The sequence below is a fragment of the Mobula birostris genome, chromosome 1 (genome assembly GCF_030028105.1).
Source record: "Mobula birostris isolate sMobBir1 chromosome 1, sMobBir1.hap1, whole genome shotgun sequence".
Classification (NCBI taxonomy): Eukaryota; Metazoa; Chordata; class Chondrichthyes; order Myliobatiformes; family Myliobatidae; genus Mobula; species Mobula birostris.
The window spans coordinates 30866486-30892663 of record NC_092370.1 but is presented as its reverse complement, the minus strand read 5'-3'; positions in this window follow the sequence as shown (position 1 = coordinate 30892663).

The following is a 26178-nucleotide window of genomic DNA, read 5'->3' as shown; positions in this document are numbered from 1 at the left end:
TTCATTGATCCTATTTTGTTTCTTTATATTTACTATGAATGCCCACAAGAAAATATATCTCAGGACAGTATATTGAAACATAGAAACATAGAAAATAGGTGCAGGAGTAAGCCATTCGGCCCTTCGAGCCTGCACCGCCATCCAGTATGATCATGGCTGATCATCCAACTCAGAACCCTGTACCAGCCTTCCCCCCATACTCCCTGATCCCTTTAGCCACAAGGGCCATATCTAACTCCCTCTTAAATATAGCCAATGAACTGGCCTCAACTGTTTCCTGTGGCAGAGAATTCCACAGATCACCACTCTCTGTGTGAAGAAGTTTTTCCTAATCTCGGTCCTAAAAGGCTTCCCCTTTATCCTCAAACTGTGACCCCTGGTTCTGGACTTCCCCAACATTGGGAACAGACATATATGTATTTGATAATAAATTTCCTTTGAACTTTTGAACGATCTCATTGCTGTACACCGACTCATCGTTTGTAAAGCTTCAGCCAATACAATACTATTATCTGCAAACTTGTAGGTAGCATTGGAGCAAAATCTAGCCATGCAGTGATGACTTTCCAGAGAGGAGAATCAGGAGCTGAGGATTGAACCTTCTGGAGCACTAGATTTTTGAATAATCACAGCAGAGGCATTGCTGCCTATTCTTATCAATTGCTTGTTCCAGAAGTCAAAGATCCAGTTGCAGAAGGAGGCACTGACCCTCAGGATCCAGTTTGGCAATGAATTTGCTTTGAATGAGAGTATTAAAGCATAATTGTGGTCAATATGCAATAGTCTGATATAGTTCCCTTTAGTGTTCGGATTTCCCAGATGCTCCAGGGATAAATGGGGGGCCAGGGAGATGGCATCTGCCATTCATCTGTTTGGTAGTAGGTGAATTACAGTGGGTCGAAGTTGTCTGGAAAGCTGGAGTTGATGTGCACCATGACAAGCCTCTCAAAACATTTCATGCTTTGGTAGATGTCAGACCTACTGGGAGTAGTCATTAGGGCATGTTATCTTGTTTTTCTTGGGCACCAGGATGATAGTGCTCTTCTTCAAGCAGGAGGAAAGCACAGCCTGAAGCAGAAGAGGTTAAAAATGTCTGCAAATACCCTTACCAGCTGATGCACACAGGATCTAGGGGCACAGACAGGGACACTGCTTGGCCCTGATGCTTTCCATAAGTTCACCCTCATGAAGACTGATTTTCTGTCCGTCACATTGACTATAAATTCAGGTTCACTGGAGGTTGTCAGGTTTGTGATGAGATATCTGTTCCTTTCTGTTCAAAATGTTTATACAATATATTAAACTCATCAGAAAGGATGTGCTGCTGTCAGTGATGGTGCCAGTATTTTGTAACCCATTATAGTTTGTCAGCTCTACCATAGCTGACAGCTGGACTGGGACTCGATTTTGGACTGGAACTATCTCTTAGCATCTCTGACATCTGGGTAGCCTCCAACCTGATGGCATGAATATTGATTTCTCTTTTCCATTAAAAAATCACTCCCCCTCTCCTCTTCCTCAATTCCCCAATCTGGCCTTTTATCTCTTCTTACCTGCCAATCACTTCCACCTGGATCCCCTCTTCCTTCCCTTTCTCCTACAGTCCACTCTCCTCTCCCATCAGATTCCTTCTTCTCCAGCCCTTTACCTTTCCCACCCATCATCTTCACCCATCATCTTCCCGCTAGCCCCTTCCCTTTCCCCCCATATTTTTATTCTGGTGTCTTCCTCCTTCCTTTCCAGTCCTTAAAGTTCTTGGCGCGAGACATTGATTGTTTATTAATTTCCATAGGTACTGCCTTACCTGTTGAGTTCCTCCAGCATTCCATGTGTGTTATGTGGAAAATTAGCTTCTTTCTTAACCTACTTACAATGTGATCTACATCCTTTTAAATAAGTTAATCCCTCATCCATTAATGGTTATCACTTTGACAAAATCCCTAATTCTATCTATTCCTCCTGCTCCAGTCCTCATGGATACCATCCACTCTTTCATATTCTCTTGCTTCGGTATCTCAAGATCACCCTAAAATATGATGGTGATAATGGCTGGCTCTTCACTTGTGAGGGAACTCCATCACTGTCGGCTGTTGCTTCCCGCCTGCGCTGTGTGGGTTTATAATGAGGATCGGTGCATGTGGTTCCATGTTTTAGGCTGGGGAATGTTCCACAATGGCATGGAAAGCCTCAGTGACTGCGGCAACCACAAGGCTGTAGGTTGAGTATCGGAGTTTTCCTGGACAGACTGCCTGGCAAGGTTAATGAGTCCCATCTACCCGGGTTTGGAATCCAAGTTGTCCTTCTCCTAGGCTGGCTGCCAACCAAGGCTGATGAGCCCAGCCTGCCCGCCCGGTTATACCACTGAACTCACGGCTGCGCCATCGCATGGCAAACTCAGTAAGAACAGGGACACCACGTGAAGGTGTTGCTATGGGCACAGTAGTGTAGGAGAGGACATATGTGAGTGACCTCCTACATGGCAAGCCAAACAGTGGTCCTGCAGCGATCACTACACCTGGAAAGGAGAGGCTTCACTTTCCTTACGTGAGAAGGACGTCCAGCCCAGTACTCTCCCGACCCCACCTCAAAATACAGTGATAAAGTAATATCGTACAATAAAATCATGATATTCAGCAGAAGAATTTCCTCCAGTGCCTATTGTGGTTAATAGCAGCATTTGACAGGAAAAGGCTATGCTTTTTAAACACCCAGTTCATATTGTACATCGTGCAGTAATTGCGATAGCATTGGTGGGGATATGAATGAAGGCTGTGAGCCATTATGCATCAACAAAACAACAGCATACATGCAGTATGTTCCATTTCCAAGCATCGAATATACAACAAGATGGTCTGAACAGCTATTCTGCTCATCATCAGGTTTGGCAGCAGTACTGGAGTTTTTTTTAACCAATGTAAAGTGATAAAAAAGCTTTTCATCCTATCTTTACATACTGCACGCATTTTCTAAACCCCCCTTATCTCAATCTCACTCTCCTAATTTAAGATCTTCCTTAAAACTCAACTCAGGCCGAATTTTAGTTCTTTTTTTTAAGAACTAAAATTCGGCCTGAGTTGAGTTTTAAGGAAGATCTTAAATTAGGAGACTGAGGAGATAAGGGGGGTTTAGAAAATGCGTGCAGTATGTAAAGATGGGATGAAAAGCTTTTTTATCACTTTACATTGGTTAAAAAAAACTCCAGTACTGTTGAAAAACCTGATGATGAACAGAATAGCTGGTGAAATCCATTGAGATGAGAAATAAGAAATAGCTTCACATGAAGATGAAATGTGGTTTACTTAATCTCAGACTATTTAATAAAAATATGAGTTACAAATAATTGAATACTGGAATGAGCCTAAAGGCTAAAATCTAATCAATGAGTTCAAGTGTCATCATAAAGCACGAAGAGGAGTTGGCACGTTTAGCCATCATTCTGACCTAAGATTCGATTACAGTCTTGAATGTGTTTCCTTGGTATCTTTAAATTCTCTTATTCCCAGTCTGATAACCTCTGAAGTTCATAGAAACACAGAATGGTTGGAGCATGGGTAGATACCATTCAGAGCAATCCTTTGCCTTCCACCTCCCCTCACTGCAGAGCCCTGCAAATTATTTCCTGTGGATAATAATCCAATTCAACTTGAAAGCCGTAATTCTACCTGTTGCCACTACCATACTTGATATTACATGTCAGACCCAGAACAAGCAGCATGTAACAAGATTTCTACCTTTCAGAAGACAAGTTTTGCAAATGAATAAATAGACTATTCAATAGATAGATAGGTAGATAGATTGATTCAACACTGAACCGATCACTGAACACGACCTACAGACTCACTTTCAAGGATTCTGCAATCCATGTTCTCAGTACTATTTATTTATTTATTAGTTCATTTTCAAACATTTTAAAAAATATATTTGTATGGTTTATCTTCTTTTGCACACCGGTTGTTTGTTAGCCTTTGTATGTAGTTTTTTGTTGATTTTATTGTATAGTTGAATGCCTGCAGGAGAACAAATTTCAGGATAGTACATGGTGACATATATGTACTTTGATAATAAATTTACTTTGAACTTTGAACTTGAACTTCCCAGTCCAAGCCATAAAACATAAAACATAGAAAACTTGTGATGTCATTATTGAGAACAATCACAGTGATGTGAAAGGTTTTACATGTCTGAGAACATAGGAAGAGGAATTAATGATTAGCTACATTCTTCTTCTTCTTCTTATCGTGTCCACGGACAGTCTATATATGGCCCAGCCAGAACTGGACACATTTTTGTGCCTTGTTGTTGAATTTGGCAAGATCTGCAACAGTACGGAGTTCCTCTAGCAATGGGCATTGCAGGAGATGTTGCAGAGTTTGTGGCTCAGTTCCACATTCACAAGTTGTCGGGCTGGTTGTACATCCCCATTTGCTTAGTGACACCTTTGAACAACCTACACCAGTCCTAAGTCTGTTAAGGAACTTCCAGGTTGCCCAGTTGCAATTAGCTTCTGGGGGAAGGCTTTCATCCGGTGGAATTTCCATCGTTGCGGGTTGTTTGAGACTGGTGAGCTGGTCTTTCCGCAAGGTGATGTGGGCTTCAGATGTGGTTGATTGTAATGGAACAATACTGTTCATGAAGCTTTTCCTTGACTTTAGGCAGCTGGGTGTAGGTGTATGACCATGTAGGGGATGTTTGACAGAGTTGTTCTTTCTGGCTGGCTACCATCCTTCTTATATCAGGGGGAGCGATACCCACCAGGATATATAGGCTGTTGGTGTTTGTTGGTTTTAAACAACCTGTGATAAGTCGGCAGCTTGCATTCAGAACAGCATCCATCTTCTTAGCAGGAGTAGATCTTTCCCATGCAGGGCAGGCGTATTCGGCAGTGGAATTGTAAAGAGCAAGTGCACTGGTTCGCAATGTCTTAGGGAAGTGGTGTTGGGTAAATTGAAGGGATTAAAGGCAGATAAATCCCCAGGGCCAGATGGTCTGCATCCCAGAGTGCTTAAGGAAGTAGCCCAAGAAATAGTGGATGCATTAGTGATAATTTTTCAAAACTCCTTAGATTCTGGACTAGTTCCTGAGGATTGGAGGGTGGCTAATGTAACCCCACTTTTTAAAAAAGGAGGGAGAGAGAAACTTTATAGACCGTCGGTGGTGGGGAAACTGCTGGAGTCAGTTATCAAAGATGCGATAACAGCACATTTGGAAAGCGGTGAAATCATCGGACAAAGTCAGCATGGATTTGTGAAAGGAAAATCATGTCTGACGAATCTCATAGAATTTTTTGAGGATGTAACTAGTAGAGTGGATAGGAGAGAACCAGTGGATGTGGTAGATTTGGATTTTCAGAAGGCTTTTGACAAAGTCCCACACAGGAGATTAGTGTGCAAACTTAAAGCACACGGTATTGGGGGTAAGGTATTGATGTGGATAGAGAATTGGTTAGCAGACAGGAAGCAAAGAGTGGGAATAAATGGGACCTTTTCAGAATGGCAGGCATTGACTAGTGGGGTACCGCAAGGCTCAGTGCTGGGACCCCAATTGTTTACAATATATATTAATGACTTGGATGAGGGAATTAAATGCAGCATCTCCAAGTTTGCGGATGACACGAAGCTGGGCGGCAGTGTTAGCTGTGAGGAGAATGCTAAGAGGATGCAGGGTGACTTGGATAGGTTGGGTGAGTGGGCAAATTCATGGCAGATGCAATTTAATGTGGATAAATGTGAAGTTATCCACTTTGGTGGCAAAAATAGGAAAACAGATTATTATCTGAATGGTGGCTGATTAGGAAAAGGGGAAGTGCAACGAGACCTGGGTGTCATTATACACCAGGCATTTATAGCGAGAAGATTCGAGTACAGGAGCAGGGAGGTACTACTGCAGTTGTACAAGGCCTTGGTGAGACCACACCTGGAGTATTGTGTGCAGTTTTGGTCCCCTAATCTGAGGAAAGACATCCTTGCCATAGAGGGAGTACAAAGAAGGTTCACCAGATTGATTCCTGGAATGGCAGGACTTTCATATGAAGAAAGACTGGATGAACTGGGCTTGTACTCGTTGGAATTTAGAAGATTGAGGGGGGATCTGATTGAAACGTATAAAATCTTAAAGGGATTGGACAGGCTAGATGCAGGAAGATTGTTCCCGATGTTGGGGAAGTCCAGAACGAGGGGTCACAGTTTGAGGATAAAGGGGAAGCCTTTTAGGATCGAGATTAGGAAAAACTTCTTCACACAGAGAGTGGTGAATCTGTGGAATTCTCTGCCACAGGAAACAGTTGAGGCCAGTACATTGGCTATATTTAAGAGGGAGTTAGATATGGCCCTTGTGGCTACGGGGATCAGGGGGTATGGAGGGAAGGCTGGTGCAAGGTTCTGAGTTGGATGATCAGCCATGATCATAATAAATGGCGGTGCAGGCTCGAAGGGCCGAATGGCCTACTCCTGCACCTATTTTCTATGTTTCTATGTTACTATGTCTTCGAGCTTGCTCCCCATTTTGTGTTAATGAGCTTATTCAGGATGTTGTTTCGTGTGCTCACTTTTGCCTTTGTCTTATTGATGTGGTTCTTGAAAGTGAGGCATCTGTCAAGGGTGACTCCTAAGTCGATAGGGTGCTGGCAATGGGTCAGCGTTGCTCCACACCAGGTTACTTTAAGCTGTCATTTGGCTTCACGGTTCCTGAGATGGAATGCACAAACTTGCGTCTTTGATGGGTTTGCGTGGAGGTAGTTTTCTTTATAGTAGGATGCTAGTCCCTCCAAGGTAGAAGCGTTCACGTCACGGCCCTGTTTCAACCAATTCTACCACCATCACGTGTAGAAAGTAGTGTATTCAACATTTTTGTACCATTAGCGCATTGAGTTACTGTAATCCATTATGTTGGGCATCATGTCATTCACATTCAATCTAATGTTTGATCCTTGAGGTGAGGGGTAATGTTCTCACTCCATTCTCCCAGTAAGGAGCTCATTGCTTATTGGAGATGGCCCAATGCTAATTTTAAAAATAGTTCATGCAAAGTGTTGGCAACATCTCCAAAATGGGTCATGGCAGAGCATAGTTCTTTAAAGAATAATTTAAAACTTCTCCAAATAGGAATCTGCATTCTCTTTAAACAACTCAATTTTTGAACAGTTGCCCAATTGTTGTCAGTTCACTACTTCAGATCTGAACTTGGTTACTGCAGCTTCTAATCTAGTTCAGCATATTAGTGCATTGACTGAATGCTGTATTACTGTCAGTGCTCCGTTTCAGATGAAACATTAAATCAAAGCCTTCCTGCTTAGTTGACTATCAATACTCCTTGAAGACGTGCAGTGAATTCTCTCATTCTGAATGAACTTTAAAAAGATTTAGTGGAGACACATGATAATGTAATTGCTGGTGTCTGCAGCAAAATAAAACAAGCAACTGGAGAAAACCTAATGGGCTGAGCTGCATCTGTAGAGGAAAATGGGCCTCAAGACTGGAAGGATAGGGGGCAGACAGCAACCACAGAGTGTCGAGAGGAAAGGGTGCGGAAAGAGCTGGCAAGCGATGGGGTGGGTGGATCCAGGTGAGGAGAGGTTGGCAGATGGAGTCAAGTGGTGGGTGCGGGGAAGGGTGGAGATTGCATTAAAAGCTTGAAGTTGATAAAAAAGAAAGCCTCAGTGGAACTAAATAATGAAGAGGCAGTGAGCAGATGGCAACAGTTGGGGAGATGGGGATGGGTCCAGAGAGGGACCTAATGGGAAGAGTGTGTTGGAGACTGGCAGATGGAGTAAACGGGGGTGGGGAAAGTAATTGGGAGTGTGGTGTTGGATTGGTAAGACTTGGATGAGTGAGAAGGCTGGGAAAGATCAGAGGTTGAGAAAAAGGGGCAAGGGGGGAGGGTGTTACCTGAAGTTGGGGAATTTGATGTTCATGCCATTGTGCTGTAAACTACCTGGATGGGATATGGGATTTTTCTAGTTTGTGTTTAACTTTGCCCAAGCAGTGGGATGAAGTCAAGGATACATAGGTTGGTGTGGGAATGGGAAGAGGGATTGAAATGGCTTGCAACTGGGAACTCCAGATGACTATGGCAGATGGAGCACAGGTACTAGGCATATCAGTTGCCTCATCTGTACTTGAACTCTGCCCTTCAACCCCACATTCCTACACTAGTTCCCCTCCACCCATGCTGTCCCACTGTCCCTCCATTATTTTGTTTCTTTTCATTCTTTCTTATCAGGTTCCATAATCTGCAGCCCTTTATTGTTTGCATTTATCACCTCACAGCCTCTAGTGCTCTGTCCACCCTTCTCTCCCCCACCTGACTCCATTTATCCACCAGCCCTCCTCATTTGTGTTCACCTATCACCAGTCAGCTCTCAGCTTTTCCTCACCTTTTTTTACCGACTATTTCCTCTCTGCTTCTTCACTCAACATGCAGGTTTTATCCCGAAATATCGGCTATCCCCTTCCCTCTCTAGAAATTGGCTGGCCCGCTGAGTTCCTCCAGCAGCTGGTTTCTCCAGCTCCAAAAATGAATCATGTATCATCATTGATTGGTCAACTGTATCCAGATCCTCACAAAATCGGCGCACAAATTGCTAAATCTGACTACCGTACATTTACTGTCATTGAATGGGATTGATTTCTTCCAAAGAGCTTTGTAACGTCCTGGAGATGCGAAGAGGTGAGAAGTAAATACAATATTTTTCCTCCCACCTTTGAGTGTATTCTTCACATATGGATTCTATATTCTTGCATGGTTTTCTCTACTTGGATGCACTTCCAATAATGCACTTTTAATGTTATTCCTATTATTTTTTGTTAAAAGAGTGTTTAACAGTGGAAGCTTTGGAAAACAGCATTTTCTGCATTTTTCTGGTTTCCATGGATTAGAGATCAAGATTAACTCTACTAGTCACGTGTACATCAAAGCATACTGTGACATGTGTTGTTTGCATCAATGACAAACACAATCTGAGTTTGTGCTGCAGGGAGCCCACAAGTGTCACCACACCTTCAGTGTGAGCATAGCTTTCCCAAGAGACATGCTATGGATGTGATTTGAGGTGAGGACCTCGATACAATTTCTTTCAGTAAGGAACTAGTGAACTAGACGGTCTAAAGATAGACAAGTCACTTGGTCCTGATGGGATGCATCCCAAAGTACTGAAATAAATGCTAGAGGTTATAGTAGGTGCATTTTTGACAATATACCAAAACTTTCTGAAGTCTGGACAAGTCACAATGGATTGGAAGACAGCAAATCTCATGCCACTGTTTAAAAAAGGATGTAGTTAAAAGGCAGCTAACTATAGGCTATTTACTTTAGGCGTCTATAGTCAGAAGAATCCTTGAAGCTATCATTAAGGAAGAAATAGCAAGGCATCTGATTAGAAGTGGTCCTGTTCATCAGGCCAACAACCATGGATTCATGAAGGACATGTCCTGTTTGACAAATTGCAGTATTTTGCAGATATGATGAGCATGGTAGATAGAGGGAAACAGGAGGATATTGTATACTTGGACTTCCAAAGGTATTTGATAAGGTGTCATATAAAAGACTTAAGGGTGTATGGTGTCAGGGGCAATGTATTAGCATGGAGAGAAGATTGGTTAAGTAACAGGAAGTAGAGAGTTGGGATAAATAGGTGTTTCTCTGGCTGGGGGTCAGTAGTGGGTGGAGTGCTGCAATGGTCAGTGCTGGGACCACAACTGTTCATGATATACATTAATGACTCGGGAGAGAGGACTGAGTGTAGCGTATCTAAGTTTGCCGATGACACTAAATTGGGTGGAAAAGCCACGTCTGTCATGCGATATAGATGAGTTAAGTGAGCAGATGAAGAACAACATTGGTAAATGCGAGGTCATCCACTTTGGAAGGAAAAAAAATAAAAGATCAGATCATTATTTAAATACTAAAATCAGTTTATTATTTAAATGGTAAAAGATTGCAGCATGGTGCTGTACAAAGTGATTTGGGGGTGCTTGTGCATGACTTGCTGATGCAACAGGTTATCAGGAAGACAAGTGGAATGTTGGTCATTTCTGGAGAGATTGAATTTAAGAGCAGGGAGGTTTTGCCACAACTGTATAGCATCTGGTGAGAATGCACCTGGAGTACTGTATGCAATTCTGCTTTTCTTACATGAGGAAAAATAAACTGACTTTGGAGGCCTTGCAGAGGAGGTTCAGCAGGTTCATTCTGGAGCTGAGGGAGGTAAGCTTATGTGGAGAAATTGAGTCACCTGGGACAGTAATCTCTGGAATTAAGAATGAGAGGGATCTAGAAAAACATATAAAATTGTGAAAAGGATTGATAAGACAGCGGCAGGGAAAGTTGAATCCACTGGTAACTGAGACTGGAACCAGAGGACATGGTCTCAAGTTTCAGGGAAATAAATTTAGAATGGTGATGTGGAGAAATTCTCTGCCCAAGAAAGCAGTAGAGACTACCCCTCTAAATACATTTAAAAGACATTTGGATCTACTTTTGCATAGCAGGGAAATAAAGGGTGATGGGGAAAAGGCGGGTAGGTGTAGCTAAGTCTATGGGGCCAGATCAGCTATGATCTTGCCGAATGGTGGAGCAAGTTTGACAGGCCAGATTCCTGTTCCTAGTTCTTACATTCATATCTTTCACAGCATGATAATTTGCTTGAATCTATTACTAAAATGCCTGAATCTTTGCAAAAATGCAGTTCGGGTGGTGTATTTTAGTACAGGAGTACTATTTTATTTATTTATTTATTTTTATTGAATAGCATGGAACGTATTATTGAAAAATGTGGAATAGGCTCTTCCAGCTCTTCAAGCCTCACTGCCCAGGAGTCCCTCAATTTAATCCTAACCTAATCATAGAACAGTTTACCCTACCATCCAGTGTGCCTTTGGACGATGGGAGCAAATCGGGTCACCCGGAGGAAACCTACAAGGTCATGAGGAAAATGTACAAACTCCTGACAGGCAGCAGTGGGAATTGAACCCATGTCACTGGTACTATAAGACATCCTGAATCATTGAGTGTGTACCTTTAGGCTCCTGTACCTCCTCCCTAATGGTAGCAAGGAAAAGAGGGCATGTTCCGGGTGATAGGTACATGTTCCAATGGACTACTCCAATAGAATAGTGTAGAATCCAGAATATAGGAAAAGGAAGAATTCAGTCTGTTTGGCATGAAACAGACAAACACCAGACTGAATTCTTTCTTTCCTGTATGACCTGGAGTCTACGCTGTTCTCTTGGATTTTCTCTCCTGCAAGTTCTTCGCTGTGACCTTAGCTCAAATAATCAGTTTCTCCTTTAAGCCAAGTATTCTTTATTCTTTCATTCGATCACCACCCAGGACATGCCCTCTTCACACTGTTACTGTTGGGAAGGAGGTACAGAAGCCTGAAGGCGGACACTCAGTGATTCAGGAACATCTTCTTCCCCTCTGCAATCCGATTTCTAAATAGACATTGAACCCATGAACACTACCTCACTACTTTACTTATTTTAATTTAACTATTTAATAGACATATACAGTATATACTTAAGGTAACTCAGTTTTTTCCTCTATATTTACTTATCATGTATTTCATTGAACTGCTGCCATAAAGTTAACAAATTTCATGACGTGCCAGTGATATTAAATCTGATTCTGATTCATTTCAGCAATAGACTGGACAGTATGTTCTCATCCCCTATTGATCTTCTTCTTCTTGAACCCGTCACTCCTACTGGGGCTTAAGCCACTGAGGCAACTCGTAGAAGTCCTCTATGCTGGGCCGAAGGTCGCTCGGTCCTTTGGCTTCCAATTTCACCACACGACCTCTAGGTGAAGATCCTTGCTCCCCCAGGGATGGGATCTTTCAAGTTTCTGTTGATGTTTCTTTAGCAGTGGATTTTTACAGTATAAGCTTGCTAGCCCCATGACCAACCCTTCTCCTTTGCAGCTGGGTTTGGGACTGTCCATGGGGGAGTTATACACTAGTATTTGCAGTTAATCAAGTCATTCTGTTGAGAATCTGTGGTGAGAAGTGCTTTATGTTTTTCTTTCATTTCCACAAGTTATGTTGCAAATATATGTTTGAAGCAAACTAGAAATAATTTAAAACGTTAACTGCTTGCAGAAAGTTAAGTTCTCCATGTTATAATTAGGTCAGAAAGTATTGGCTATACAAAGCCTGTCTGGATGTTTGTCTCTCCACAATTAACCTCCTGTCTAGTTGAAAGTAAAAGAGATCAATGTGATAGATTCTGAACATTCTTACTTTCCCAATATAAGTATGACTAATTGATATGCAACTGGGTTATGTCTCAGCATGGCTCAGGCGCAGCAATCTCAGTCCCCAGTGTAAAGGTTATAGGTTCAAGTCCCATTCCAGGACTTGAACAGATATTCAAAGCATTACCAAGGGTGTACTGTGCTGTCACTGGATTCTGTTTTATAAAGGACATCTTGGGCCAGGTCTTGTTAGAAAAATAATGGTGTGTTAATTTTGCAAGTCCCCATTAATGTGCAAATTGGCTAGAGAATTCAAGGGATTAAGAGACAGGGCAAACCCTGCTGGTAGATTTACTCCGCTCTATTGTCTGTGTTGCACAAACAGCATCTAACTGTTGGCCTCATTATTTTTAAGAATTTGCAGGATTTGCACATTAATTGACCATTAAACTCACCACAAATAAAATCAGGTAATTAATTGCATAAGTAGTCTTTGAATTGCATGATATTTATTAATCTTATATCAATCAACTTCTTTCTTGCCCAGAAAGGAATATAAGCTATTTAATCACATTTCTTTATTTAATGATTTGAAAGCCACAAAGTATGTTATTAATTTTCTACCTTTTCATTGCTCTCTTCATCTAATCCTTTCTTATCTTTCTCTATTTCTGATTTGATTTCAATCTGTCTTCCTTTTCTGCCACCTCTCCATTTCTTGCTCAGTTCTACTGATTGCAGGCCGAGATGTCCTTTTCACCTCTGAACTTCCAGCAGCTCACAGTCCAAAGTATCCACCTGTTGGAGGATGCAGCAGCAAGGCTATTCAGACTGTGTGGGCATTATGGTGTCACAGTTAGTGCATCGCTTTACAGCGCTGGTGATAGCTGATCGGGATTCAATTCCTGCTGCTGTCTGTAATTGGTTTGTACATTCTCCTTGTGAACTTGTGCATTTCCTCCAGGTGATCCGGTTTCCCCCCACGTTCCAATAATGTACAGGTTAGGGTTAATAAGCTGTTGTCATGGCATGTTGGCCCTGAAAGCATGGTGACAATTGCAGGCCTGATGAGCACAATCCTCACTGGTATGACGACACAAATGGCGCATTTCACTGTATGTTTTGATGTTTCAATGCACACGTGACAAATAAACCTAATCTTTGTTTTTATAAAAATCAATGGCTCAATGGACTCTCGGGTGAGGTCGCCCAAATGTTCAAAAAAATTTGCCAATTCAGGTCAATGAGAAAGAACCTGAGGTACTTTATTTTCTAGGAAATTGTATTGAAACATCCAGAGAATATAAAACACTGAAGACCATTCATTAAACTTACTTAGCTTAGATTCTGTAAGGAAGTACACTCTATTTCAGGAAGGTAGAGAGTTTGGGTTTTCTTGTATCACTGTACTTACTCTCAGAATCCGAACTACAATGGAGTGGTTGAATTTGTCGCCAACACTCACAACACGCTGGAGGAACTCAGCAGGTTGGGCAGCATCCGTGGAAAAGTTCAGTCGAAGCTTCGGGCCGGAACCCTTCGTCCTGATGAACAATTGTCGACTGATCTTTTCCACGGATGCTGCCCGACCCGCTGAGTTCTTCCAGCGTGTTGTGAGTGTTGCTTTGATCCCAGCATCTGCAGAATATTTTGTGTTTGAATTTGTTGCTGGTGTCCAATTACCCTAGGAAGACTGTGGAATATCTAGTTCTTGAAAGTGATTTGTGTGGTGTGAACAAGTGTAAGGACAATGTTGAAGACCAATCCTATCATTCTGTCTGGCACTCATAGATAGTTGCACATACACTCTCAATGCATACTGTGGAAGGCAGCTTGGCACAGTGATCTCACATACTTAAGAAGGTCTGCAGCCAGTAGAGTGGCGCAGGGTTGATGGTGAATCAAAACACCGAGGATGTCAGTGGGAGGGAATCTAAAGATGGCCGTTGCTGTGGCATGTCCGAACTAGGTAGTTAAACTTTGCTTTGTTGGTCATTGCTTGTTATTTGGATGGACTCACAAGTTCAAACCTAAATGTTCTCTAGGTCTTGTTGCATGGAAGCAAGGATTGATTTACTTGTTTAGAAGAAGATGATGGAATTTAGGTTTCCCGTCGTTAGAAATGCAATGCAATTATTGCTTCTTAACTGCTCAGCTTGATTTGAATTGACTTTATTTCTTACATCCTTCACATACAGGAAGAGTAAAAATCTTAATGTCTTGTCTCTATCTTAATGTACTATGTACAATTTATAGTAATTTGTAATAAATAATACGTACAACAGGACAAGTCAATATGGCATAGAAATACAATTGTATCAGCGTGAATTAATCAGTCTGATGGCCTGGTGGAAGAAGCTGTCCCGGAGCCTGTTGGTTCCGGCTTTTATGCTGTGGTACTGTTTCCTGGATGGCAGCAGCTGGAACAGTTTGTGGTTGGGATGACTTGGGTCTCCAATGATCCTTGGGGCCCTTTTTACGCACCTGTCTCTGTAAAAGTCCTGAATAGTGGGAAGTTCACATCGACAGATGCGCTGGGCCGTCCCACCACTCTCTGCAGAGTCCTACGATTGAGGGAGTACAGTTCCCATAGCAGGTAATGATACAGCCAGTCAGGATGCTCTCAATTGTGGCTCTGTAGAAAGTCCTTAGGCTTCGGGGACTCATGCCAAACTTCTTCAACCGTCAGAGGTGAAAGAGGCGCTGTTGTGCTCTTAAAGCTGTTCACCCTCTCAACCCCAGATTGATGTCAATAGGGGCTAGCCTGTTTCCATTCCTCCTGTAGTCCTCAACCAGCTCCTTTGGTTTTGTGACATTGAGGGAGAGTTTGTTTTCTTGACGCCACTGTGTCAGGGTGATGATTTCTTCTGTGTCGGCTGCCTCGTTATTATTTGAGATAAGGCCCATCAATGTAGTATCATCAGCCATTTTAATTACCAGATTGGAGCTGTGGGTGGTGACATGGTCATGGGTATACAGAGAGTAAAGGAGAAGGCTTAGGACACAGCCCTGAGAAGCACTATGTTGAGACTCAGAGGGGCAGAGATGAGGGAGCCCATTGTTACCAACTGCTGGCGATCTGACAGGATCCAGCTGCACACAGCAGGTTGAAGCCTGAGGCCTCTGAGCTTCTTGTCGAGCCTGGGGGGAATTATAGTGTTGAATGTTGAACTGCAGTCCAGGAACTGTATTCTCTCACAAGCATCCTTCTTCTCCAGATGTGTAAGGATGGCGTGTAGAGCTGTGGCTATTGTGACATCTATTGATCGATTGTGTCAGTAGGTGAATTGTAGGGGATCAAATGTGGGTGGCAGCAAGCTGCAGATGTAGTCCTTGACCAGCCTCTCAAAGCATCTGCTCATTTTTGAGGTGAGTGCAACAGGACGCCAGTAGTTCAGACATGTTACCTTGATCTTCTTAAGTACAGGGAAATGTGGATAATTTGAAGCAGGAGAGCACCAAGTCTGTGATGGTGTGCAGAACCTGCCATAAGCTGCATGTGTTGTTGGTGGAGAGTTGTGTCTTGATCCTGTCCCTGTACTGTCATTTCACTGCCTTGGTGACTTTGTGTAGATCATAGCTGCATTTCTCGAGTTCCTGTTGGTTACCAGCAACGTAAGCTCTGTGTCGCGCAGTAAGTGCTGCTCACATGCAACTGATGATCCAGGGTTTCTGGCTTAGCTAGACCCTGACCAATTTCTGGGGGACAACATCCTCGATGCACTTCCGGATGAAACTCTTGACCCCTTCTGTGAACACGGAGACATCCTCATTATGAAAGGCATTCCAGTTGATGTCATCAAAGCAGCCCTGTAGCTTGAAGACTGATTGGTCGGACCAATAGTGGACGGTTTTAACTATGGCCACCTCTTGTCTCAGCTTCTGCTTGTACATCGGCAGAAGCAAGATGGATGAGTGATCTGACTTTCCAAACGGTGGAAAGTGGAGTGTTTTGTAAGCATTGCTGAATGGAGAGTAGCAGTGCTTGAGTATGCTATCTCCCCACGTCCTCACCTGGAAGTGTTGACCAACCTTTGGGGAGACTTTAGACAGCTACGCTCTATTAGTGTCACAGGCGACGATAAAGGCAGCCTCTGGATGTGCAGTCTCCAGGGCAATGAGGGGTGTCCAACATCTTCTTCAATGACTTCAGCCTAAGTCCAGAATATGGAAAACGATGCTGGAGAGGTAGTAACGGGGGACAAGAAAAGCACTAGAGGCAGACTGAAGACTGCAGCAGCAGTAGTGAAGACCAAGAAGGTATGGACAAGGGAAGCACAGTAGTTCTTACAGGACTGCTTTGAATTGGTGGACTGAACAGTATTCAGGGATTAATCTTTGAATCTGGATGAGGATACAATAGGGTCTTCTAAGAGCCTCTTAGATTGGTACATGGAGTTCAGAAAAATAGAGGGCTATACACTAGGGAAATTCTAGGCAGTCTCTAGAGTAGGTTACATGGTCGGCACAACATTGTGGGCCGAAGGGCCTGTAATGTGCTGTAGATTTCTATGTTCTATGTTCTGTGAGTACCCACAATTGTTACTGACTTCATTAAAACCTGTATCAATGAGTGTGTGCCCACGAACATGATGTACATTCCCAAACCAAAAGCTGTGCACGAACCAGGAAGTTCATTTTCTGCTGAGGACTAGATTGGAGGCATTTATGTCTGGTGATCTTTGTCAGTATAAGAAAACCAGGTATGACTTGCAGAGAGCTGTTTCAAGAGCAAAGAAACAATTCTGAATGAGGTTGGAGGTGACATTAGATGCATGTAAACTCTGGCAGGGTTTGCAGGACATCACTTCCTACAAGGTGAAACCCAAAGCATGAATGGCAGTGATGCTTCACTACCAAATCCGCGCAATTCCTCTATGCCTGCTTTGAAAAGCAGAATATAACTACAGCTGTGAAGATCCCTGCTGCACCCAATGACCCTGTGATCTCTGTCTCAAAGGCTGATGTCAGGCTGTCTTTATCTCAAGGTAGCAGGTCCCAATGGAGTACCTGGTAAAGTTCTGAAAACTTTCGCCAACAGAATGACGGGAGTATCCAAGGAAATTTTCAACCTCTCACTGCTATGGTTGAAAGTTACCAACTGCTTCAAAAAGGCAAAAATTGTAAGAAGAATAACGTGAGCTGCCTTGATGATTATCACCCAGTAGCACCTACATCTACGGTGATGTAATGGTTTAAGAGGTTGGTCATATTTAGAATGAGCTCCTGATTCAGCAAGGACCTGAATGCCCTGCAGGACCTTGCCACAATAGGTCTACTGCAGACACAATCTCAATGGCTCTTCACATGGCCTTAGATCACCTGGACACCTAATGACAGGATACTGTTTGTTGACTATAGTTCAGCATTTTACACCATCATTCCCACAATCCTGATTGCGAAGTTGCAGAACCTGAACCTCTGTACCTCCCTCTATAATTGGATCCTTGACTTCCTAACCAGAAGACCTCAATCTGGGCTGATTGGTGATAATATCTCTTCCTCGCTGAGGATTAACACCGGCGCACCTCAGGGGTGTCTGCTTAGCCCACTGCTCTACTCCCTCTATGCCCATGAGTGTGTGGGTAGGTCTAGCTCAAATACCATCTATAAATTTGCTGCTGGTGTAACCATTGTTGGTAGAATCTCAGATGGAAATGAGATGGAATACAAGAGTGAGATATACCAGCTAGTTGAGTGATATCACAGCAACAGCCTTACACTCAATGTCAGTAGATGAAAAAGCTGACTATGGACCAGGAAGGGTAAGATGAGGGAACACAAACCAATCCTTAGAAGGATCAGAACTGAGAGAGTGACCAATTTCAAGTTCCTGAGTGTCACGATTTCTGAGGATTTAATGGGTTCCAACTATCGATGCAACTGTAAAAAAGGCAAGACAGCAACCATATTTCATTTGGAGTTTGAAGAGATTTGATTTGCCACCTAAAACACACAAAAATTTCTATAGAAGTACCATGGAGAGCATTCTGACAGGCTGTATACTGTCTGGTATAGGGGTGGGGTGTTGGAGCTGCTGCACAGGACTGAAAGAAGCTACAGAAAGTCATAAGATTAGTCAGCTCCATCTTGGGTACTAGCCTCCATCGTACCCAAGACATCTTCAAGCAACAGTGCCTCAGGAAGGCAACGTCCGCTATTAAAGATCCCCATCACCCAGGGCATGCCTTCTTCTCACTATTGCCATCAGAAAGGAGATACGGAAGTCTGAAGGCACACACTCAGTGATTCAGGAATAGCTTCTTCCCCTCTGCCATATAATTCCTAAATGGACATTGAACCCATGAACACCACCTCTTTAATATATATATATATAATTGCTATTTTAGCACTGTTTTTAATCAATTCAATATAAATATATATACCTAATGTAATTGATTAATTAATTAATTAATTTACAAGAATGATTCTAGGAATGAAAGGGTTACTGTGTGAGGAATGTCTGGCAGCTCTTGGGCTGTATTCCCTGGAGTTCAGGAGAATGAGGGGGGATCTCATAGAAACTTTCTGAATGTTAAAAGGCCTGAACAGATTAGTTATGGCAAAGTTATTTCCCATGTAGGGGATTCTAGGACAAGAGGCCATGACTTTAGGATTGAAGGACATCCATTTAGAACTGAGATGTGGAGAAATTACTTTAGTCAGAGGGTGGTAAATCTGTGGAATTTGTTGCCACGAGCGGCTGTGCAGGCCAAATCATTGGATGCATTTAATGCAGAGATAGACAGGTTCTTGATTAGCCAGGGCATCAAAGGGTATGGGGTGAAGGCAGGGGAGTGGAGATGACTGGAAGAATTGGATCAGCCCATGATTGAATGGCGGAGCAGACTTGATGGGCTGAGTGGCCTACTTCTGCTCCTATATCTTATGGTCTTACGGTCTTATTTTTCCTTTCTATATTATCACGTTTTGCATTGATCTGCTGCTGCTAAGTTAACAAATTTCACGACACATGCCGTGATAATAAACCTGAATCTGATTCTGAAACACTTGAAAACTTCTATAGATGTACCATGGAGGGCATTCTGACAGGCTGCATCACTGTCTGGTATGGGTGGCTAACTGCACAACACCAAAAGAAGCTACAGAAAGTTGTAAACTCAGTCAGCTCCGTCTTGGGTACTGGCCTCCTTAGTATCCAAGGCATCTTCAAGGAGTGCACCAAATAACATTGAACCCATTAACACGACCTCACTTGTTAAATTATATATTATTTCTGTTTTTGCAATATTTTTATTCTATTTAATATTTATATATGTACTTACTGTAAATTATTTATTTATTCTTACTAAATTATCATGTAAATTATCATATCCTTACTAAATTTTCATGTATTGCATTGAATTTGCTGTTAACAAATTTCATGACGTGATAATGAACCTGATTCTGATTCTGAATTTGAATTGATACCACTCAACCAGCTGATCTATCTTACTCCTGTGTGGCACTGCCAAGAAACTTTTACTTCCTTGGGAGACTAAAGAAATTTTCATCTCCCTTTTGACCCTCACAATATTTACTGGTACTCCAATCTGGATGCACCACAGTTTGGTATGGCAACCGCTCTGCCCATGACCACAGGAAGCTGCAGAGAGCTGTGGACACAGCTCAGCACATCACTGAAACCAGCCTGCCCTCCATGGACTTTGCCAACACTTCTCGCTACCTCAGTAAAGTAGACAGCATAACCAAAGATCCCACCCACCTCAGATTTCCTCTCTTCTCCCCTCTTCCACTGGGCAGAAGATAATATGCATAATACGATAGATATTTGACCTTGTTATGACCATGTGACTTATTGTCAACCTGCACTGCACTTTCTCTGTAACTGTAACACTTTATTCTGAACTCTGTCATTGCTTTACCTTGTACTACCTCAATGCATTGTTGACATAAAGTGATATGTGTAGATGGTATGCAAGGCTGTACCTCAGCACATACAATAATAATAAACCAATTTACCCTGGAGGTAACACAGTGACTCAAAAATGAATGCAGTGAAGAGTCAAAGACTGCCAACAGAACTTGAGTCTTCAGTAATAATGCGATTTTGGGAATGTTGCAGGTCGGGAAGATGTTGAAGGACTGATATTACTTCTGGTTGCTGTGTATCTCAAAACTGTACTCTGTTATCTCCAAGGCAATGTGAAGACACTCTGTTTGATCTTGCCCCACTAGGAAGTCTGAAATCCTAATATGTACCCATAATCTAACTCCAATGCCTCTTTAACCAAAAAGGAGACACATTCAGCTCTCCTTGAATACTCAATGTTGGGCCAACAGCAACCATGAGGTGCTTCCAGCAGCACACCAGAAATATTCAGGCTTGTAGTAATTCTGGACAATGCATCAGTGACTTTCACTACCATTGCAAGCCTTTTTGTGTCAATGCAGAAAGAGGTACTTATCTGTGCAGACCATTTTAGGGAGGTAAAATGCTGCCAAGTATTGGTCCCTGCTCAGGAGTACTGCTAGAATTTTGAATTGTGGTCCTTCCTTCCACTAAACCTTATCCACAACTTCATACTCCCTATTCTAGAAGGCAGCTTTTCCTGTGAAACTGTTCTCTTTTTTTCTCAATAAAAGTCTATTGTTTCAACTATGAAATTCTTAATTTCAAGATGGATGTATCTTGACTCAATTTTCAACTATGGCATTCTCTGACAACTGCTGAGGATTCAACATCATCAAGCAACCAGACACCATAAAACAGAGATAACCAGTACTACTTCTAAACAACTGCCAGCAAATAATTGAGGATTTCTTTAAATATCATAGGTCCTGATTAGAAATTGATTCTCCACCTGACATGTCCAGCACTGATTGTTCTCACTTTGGTTGTGTGATAGACAACTGCTATCCATTTGACATCATGATATGCCCATTTATAATTCTGGCAAGGACAGGCATTGAAGGAACAATCACACTACTACTTAACAGGCAAGACCAGCCATGATAATAATATGCATGCAATTTGTGCAAGAAATGCGGGCCAAATTAGTACCTGGTACTTCAACCTTTGAGAAACCAAATTTCTTCTGTAAACTTTATTCTCTCGATGAAAGTCTCAAAATTCAAAGGTTCAAAGTAAATTTATTATCAAAGTACATATATGTCACCATACACAACCCTGAGATTCATTTTCTTGTGGTCAAACTGAATAAATCCATAATAGAATCAATGAAAGGCTGAACCAACTTGGGCATTCAACCAATGTGCAAAAGACAATAAATTCCGCAAGTACATATGCAATAAATAAATAAATAAGCAATAAATATGAGAACATGAGATGAAGAGTCCTTGAAAGTGAGTCCATTGCTTATGGGAACATTTCAATAATAGGGCAAGTGAATGTGAGTGAAGTTATCCCCTGTGATTCAAGAGCCTAATGACCGAGGATAATAACTGTACCTGAACCAAGTCCTGAGGCTCCTGTACCTTCTTCCTGATGGCAGCAGTGAGAAAAAAGTCTTTTCTCACTGCTGTCCTAGTTAGTGGGAGTCCCTGATTTCTTGCGACAGCACTCTTTGTAGATGTGCTCAATGGTGGGAACAGCTTTACCTTTGATGGACTGGGCCATGTCCACTACTCTTTTGCAGGATTTTTCATTCATGTACATCGGTATTTCCATACAAGGTTGTGAAGCAGCCAGTCGATAAACTTTCCACTACACGTCTGTAGAAGTTTGCCAAAGTCTCATTGCACTCTCTGTATATTGCGTATTTCAGTTCTTTAGATTGAACATAAAACAGTACAGCACAGGCAAAGGCCCTTCAGCCCACGATATCTGTGTTGACCATGATTCCAAATTGAACTTTGTGGTTTAACTTCTGAGTGCCATGTTTTCATCTCTTATACATATCCCAAAATTGAGCTTCCTCCAAGCTTCTGATAATATTTACGGCCAAAACATAGGAATAAGCATCACTGTAGCGTAGTGGTTAGTGTGACACTATTACAGCTGGAGTTCAGAGTTCATTTCTGGAGTCCTCTGTAAGAAGTTTGTATGTCCTTCTCATGAGTGTGTGGGCTTCCCCCCACTGTCCAAAGGTGGTTCGTAGGTTAATTGGTCATTGTTAATTGTCCTGTAACTAGGCTAGGGATAAATAGTTGGGTTGCTGGTTGTTATAACTCATTTGGCCAGAAGGGCCGGTTCCACACTGTAGGAGCCATGTATTCTGAGCTGTGCGATTATTATGCTTACGATGGGAACTAGTTACATCAGTGGGGGGACTAGTAAAAGTGAAGGGGTTAAGTTATGTATTCATGCTTATTTCATGGCAGTTCATAGCTTTTGAACGTGGAGATAATATCTTCGTTGGAATTGATGGCTTTCTTGCAAAGTTTGCAGACAATATGAAGACAGGTGAAGGGGTAGGTAGTTTTGAGCAAGTAAATAAGCTATTGAAGGACTTAGACAGATTAGGAAAATGGGCAAAAAAGTGGTAGATGGAATACAGTGTTGTGAAGTATATGGTCATGTACTTTGGTAGAGAAAATGAAAGGGATGACATTTTTCTAAACGAAGAGCAAATACAAAAATACTGAGGTGCAGGCAGATGTGGAATCCTTGAACATGATTCCCTAATGATTAATTCGCAGATTGATTAAGGAAGGCAAATGCAATGTTAGAATATAAAAGCAAGGATGTAATGTTGAGACCTTATAAAGAAATGGTGAGGCCTTATTTGGTGTATTGTGAGCAGTTTTGGGCCCCTTATCTTAGTAAGGATCTACTGAAACTAGTGAGGGTTCAAAGGAGGTCCATGAAAATGATTCGAAGTTTGTCGAATGAAAAGCGTTTGATGGCTTAGGGTGTGTATTCACTAGAATTCAGAAGAATGAGGGGTGACCTCATTAAAACCTATTGAATAATAAAAGGCCTTGATAGAGTAGATGTGGAGAAGACGTTTCCTATGGTGGCAGAGTCTCAGACCAAAGGACACAGCCCAGAATAGAGGTCTTTGTAGAACGGAGATGAGGAGGAATTTCTTTAGCCAGAGAATGGTGAATCTGTGGAATTCTTTGCCACAGCCAGCTATGGAGGCCAAGGCTTTATGTATATTTAAGGCAGAGGTTGACAGATTCTTGATTGGTTGGGATATAAAGGGATATGGGGAGAAGAGAGAAGATTGGTGCAGAGAGGAAAATTGGATCAGCCATGGTGAAATGGTGGACTCGATTGGCCAAATGGTTTAATTCTGCTCCTATATTTTATGGTCTTATAATGTTTATCTGTATATTTTCTCATTGCTAATAAAGGAATGAAATAAGGAATTCAACACTTTGGAGCAATCATTGGAGTTGTGGGTGTGTATTACAAGCATAACAACTCTCGGCTTGTAGGCTGTGGCAACTTTCTTGTTCTTCTGATTTTGGATCCATTTTTGCCGCTATGCACACTGTATCTCTAAATAAATGAAAATAAAAAAATTACTGATCAACATGCTTGGACCTTAAATCAATACAAAGCCTGTTTGTGAATAGTTCATTTGATATTTGCACAATACTTGCAAAAAGGAGAAGAAGATGGCGGCGCGACACAGTGCGCGCGACCTCTCCAGTGAAATGATATCATATTTGTTAAATAGGGGGCCGTGCACAATTCTGATTTGATGAAAACAGATGTGAGAAGCACGGAGGAACTTCTGGAGAAATTTCTGAAATGCCCGGTTCGCTGCCGCTGCTACTTTGCGATCGAGAATCTCCGGAGGGTAGGCTCCAAATCCTCGGCTTTGCCTGTTGCTGGCAGCCGGGGCTGGGGTCGAAGCGCTCGACAGAGATGGTGTTCGGTGCTCGGTGTCGGAGGGCTGGTCAGAGGCGCGAAATTTTCGGACGGACTCAGAGTCGGACTGTGGTCGGGCGCTTCCAGGATGCTGCATCGGCAAGTTTGCGGTGCTGGAAGCATGGCAGGGAGAGTTTCTTCCTTCTCCCCTCTGCGTGAGATCATGGGACTTTCGAGAGACTTTGAATTTTTTTTTTACCGTGCCCATGGTCTGGTCTTCATCAAGTTATGGTATTGCTTGCACTGTTGTAATTATATGTTATAATTATGTGGTTTTTGTCAGTTTTTCAGTCTTGGTCTGTCTTGTGTTTCTGTGATATCACACCGGAGGAACATTGTATTATTTCTTAATGCATGCATTACTAAATGACAATAAAAGAGAACTGTGTGTCCTCATAATCTAATAAAAAGTTCAGGGAAATTATAGTATGAATTAGAACTACAATTGTGAACTAGGAGTAAGAACCACAAAACAATTCATACTTCCAGGAATGAATTAATCTCCTTTCACAGCTTCCACTACTTGAAATTTCTGGCCTTTGAAGACACTCCTATCATTGGAACTTGTTTCTAAAAGGAGTTCAAGTGCGGTTTGAACATTTTTTAGAGGACATGTATTTGCCAGAATTGGATTGGGGCATAGAATTGTTATTTTCTTTGTATTTTTCTTATAGTTTAACTTTTCTACGCTTGCTAGTATTTTATATAAACACCTAAATACATTCAATGATTTTTCCAGTAATTATAGCACAGTTGCTTCTGTATTTTTCTGAAACTTCTTTGTTTTCTGTAGCAGGAGTCACGCCAGTTGAATCTGGCTATTTTAAAGGTTAATGGTTATCACTGAAATTTTTGTTATCTCCAGTCTGAGTCTGAGATGACAACAATTGCTTTTTCCTTTATTTTGTTTTCTTTGTTCTCTCAGCTCCTCTTTATTGTTTGCTTTCTCTTCTTGTAACATTTAAAATGACCGCAAGCATTAAGTTTTATGCCTTATTCTTGACTTCTGAAGAACCTTTGGAATGCCGAAGTATCGGAAACCAACACCAGCCATTGCAACACACTCCACTGTGCGTGTTCAGCCACATGGGGTCCAACAATGAAGCATGCATGCACTGGAGTGAAGATCCTTACAGATGTGCACCCGAGCTGGCAGATACATCAAGGGCAATTACATTCATTTGATCAGAATAACCAATCTTGTGGGAAAAGCAAAATGCACGAAAGCTCCTATTTTTTAAAATCTTACTTAAACTTTGTTAATATTTTATACATTAATTTTTAATGATAATCATATTTTTGACATTTACATGTTTAGTTTTTCTTGAATTATTTAAATAACGTAATGGTTTTTAACTGTCTCTATTAGACGCAGTCTAATTCTGAAATGGGTCAAAGACCTTTGAAAGTGGCAAAGTTATCTGGGCTTTCCTGGAGTGGAGCCTAAGGATACATTCTCTGAGGCCAATGTACCTTATAGATACTGCTTTTCCTCACCAGGCATCTCCTGGGTGTGATCATTAGTTAATCCTCCCCACTCCATCAAGGAAATACAAGTGTGGGTGGGGTGGCTGGCTAGCCGATACCATGGGCTTGGTCCAGTATGATCCAGACCATTTACTTAACTCCCTGCCTTACAGCATCAATTCAAAATATTGTTCTTTTTTTTATGTTTCTGTCAATAAATTACTATTGCATCACTCAAAGGTTTGACACTATAATTTAAAATAATTATATTTTTGATTAAAATATTAATTTTTGCTTAGTTTTTCACTTTAAAATATAATTTTGAGTATTTAAAAAATATTTTTGCCTATAAGCACATATTCCTCCAGGAGGACCACAAGCTTTTCATTGAGTTTGGAGGCTTGCATGCCTCAATGACCCAAAGAGCTATGTTGGCTGGAGTCAGGGCCTTGTGCTTTGGCCCTTGGTAGGGTCACTCATGCCAAACAGGTCAAAGGGTAGAGGCCAGACTAAGAGTGGTCCACCGGTCCTCCAGGTTCGTGCATTCAGCTCAGGGCTGACAACCCTGACTGGTCAAAAAAAAATTGTTACAGAAACAACAATGGAGAATTCTGAACAGCGATATGTGTGCAATGATGTGGACAGAGATGGAGGACCTTCATTGCTGTCTTAAACACCAGCAGCGTAATAGGTAGTAAGTTAAGCATAAGCACAAT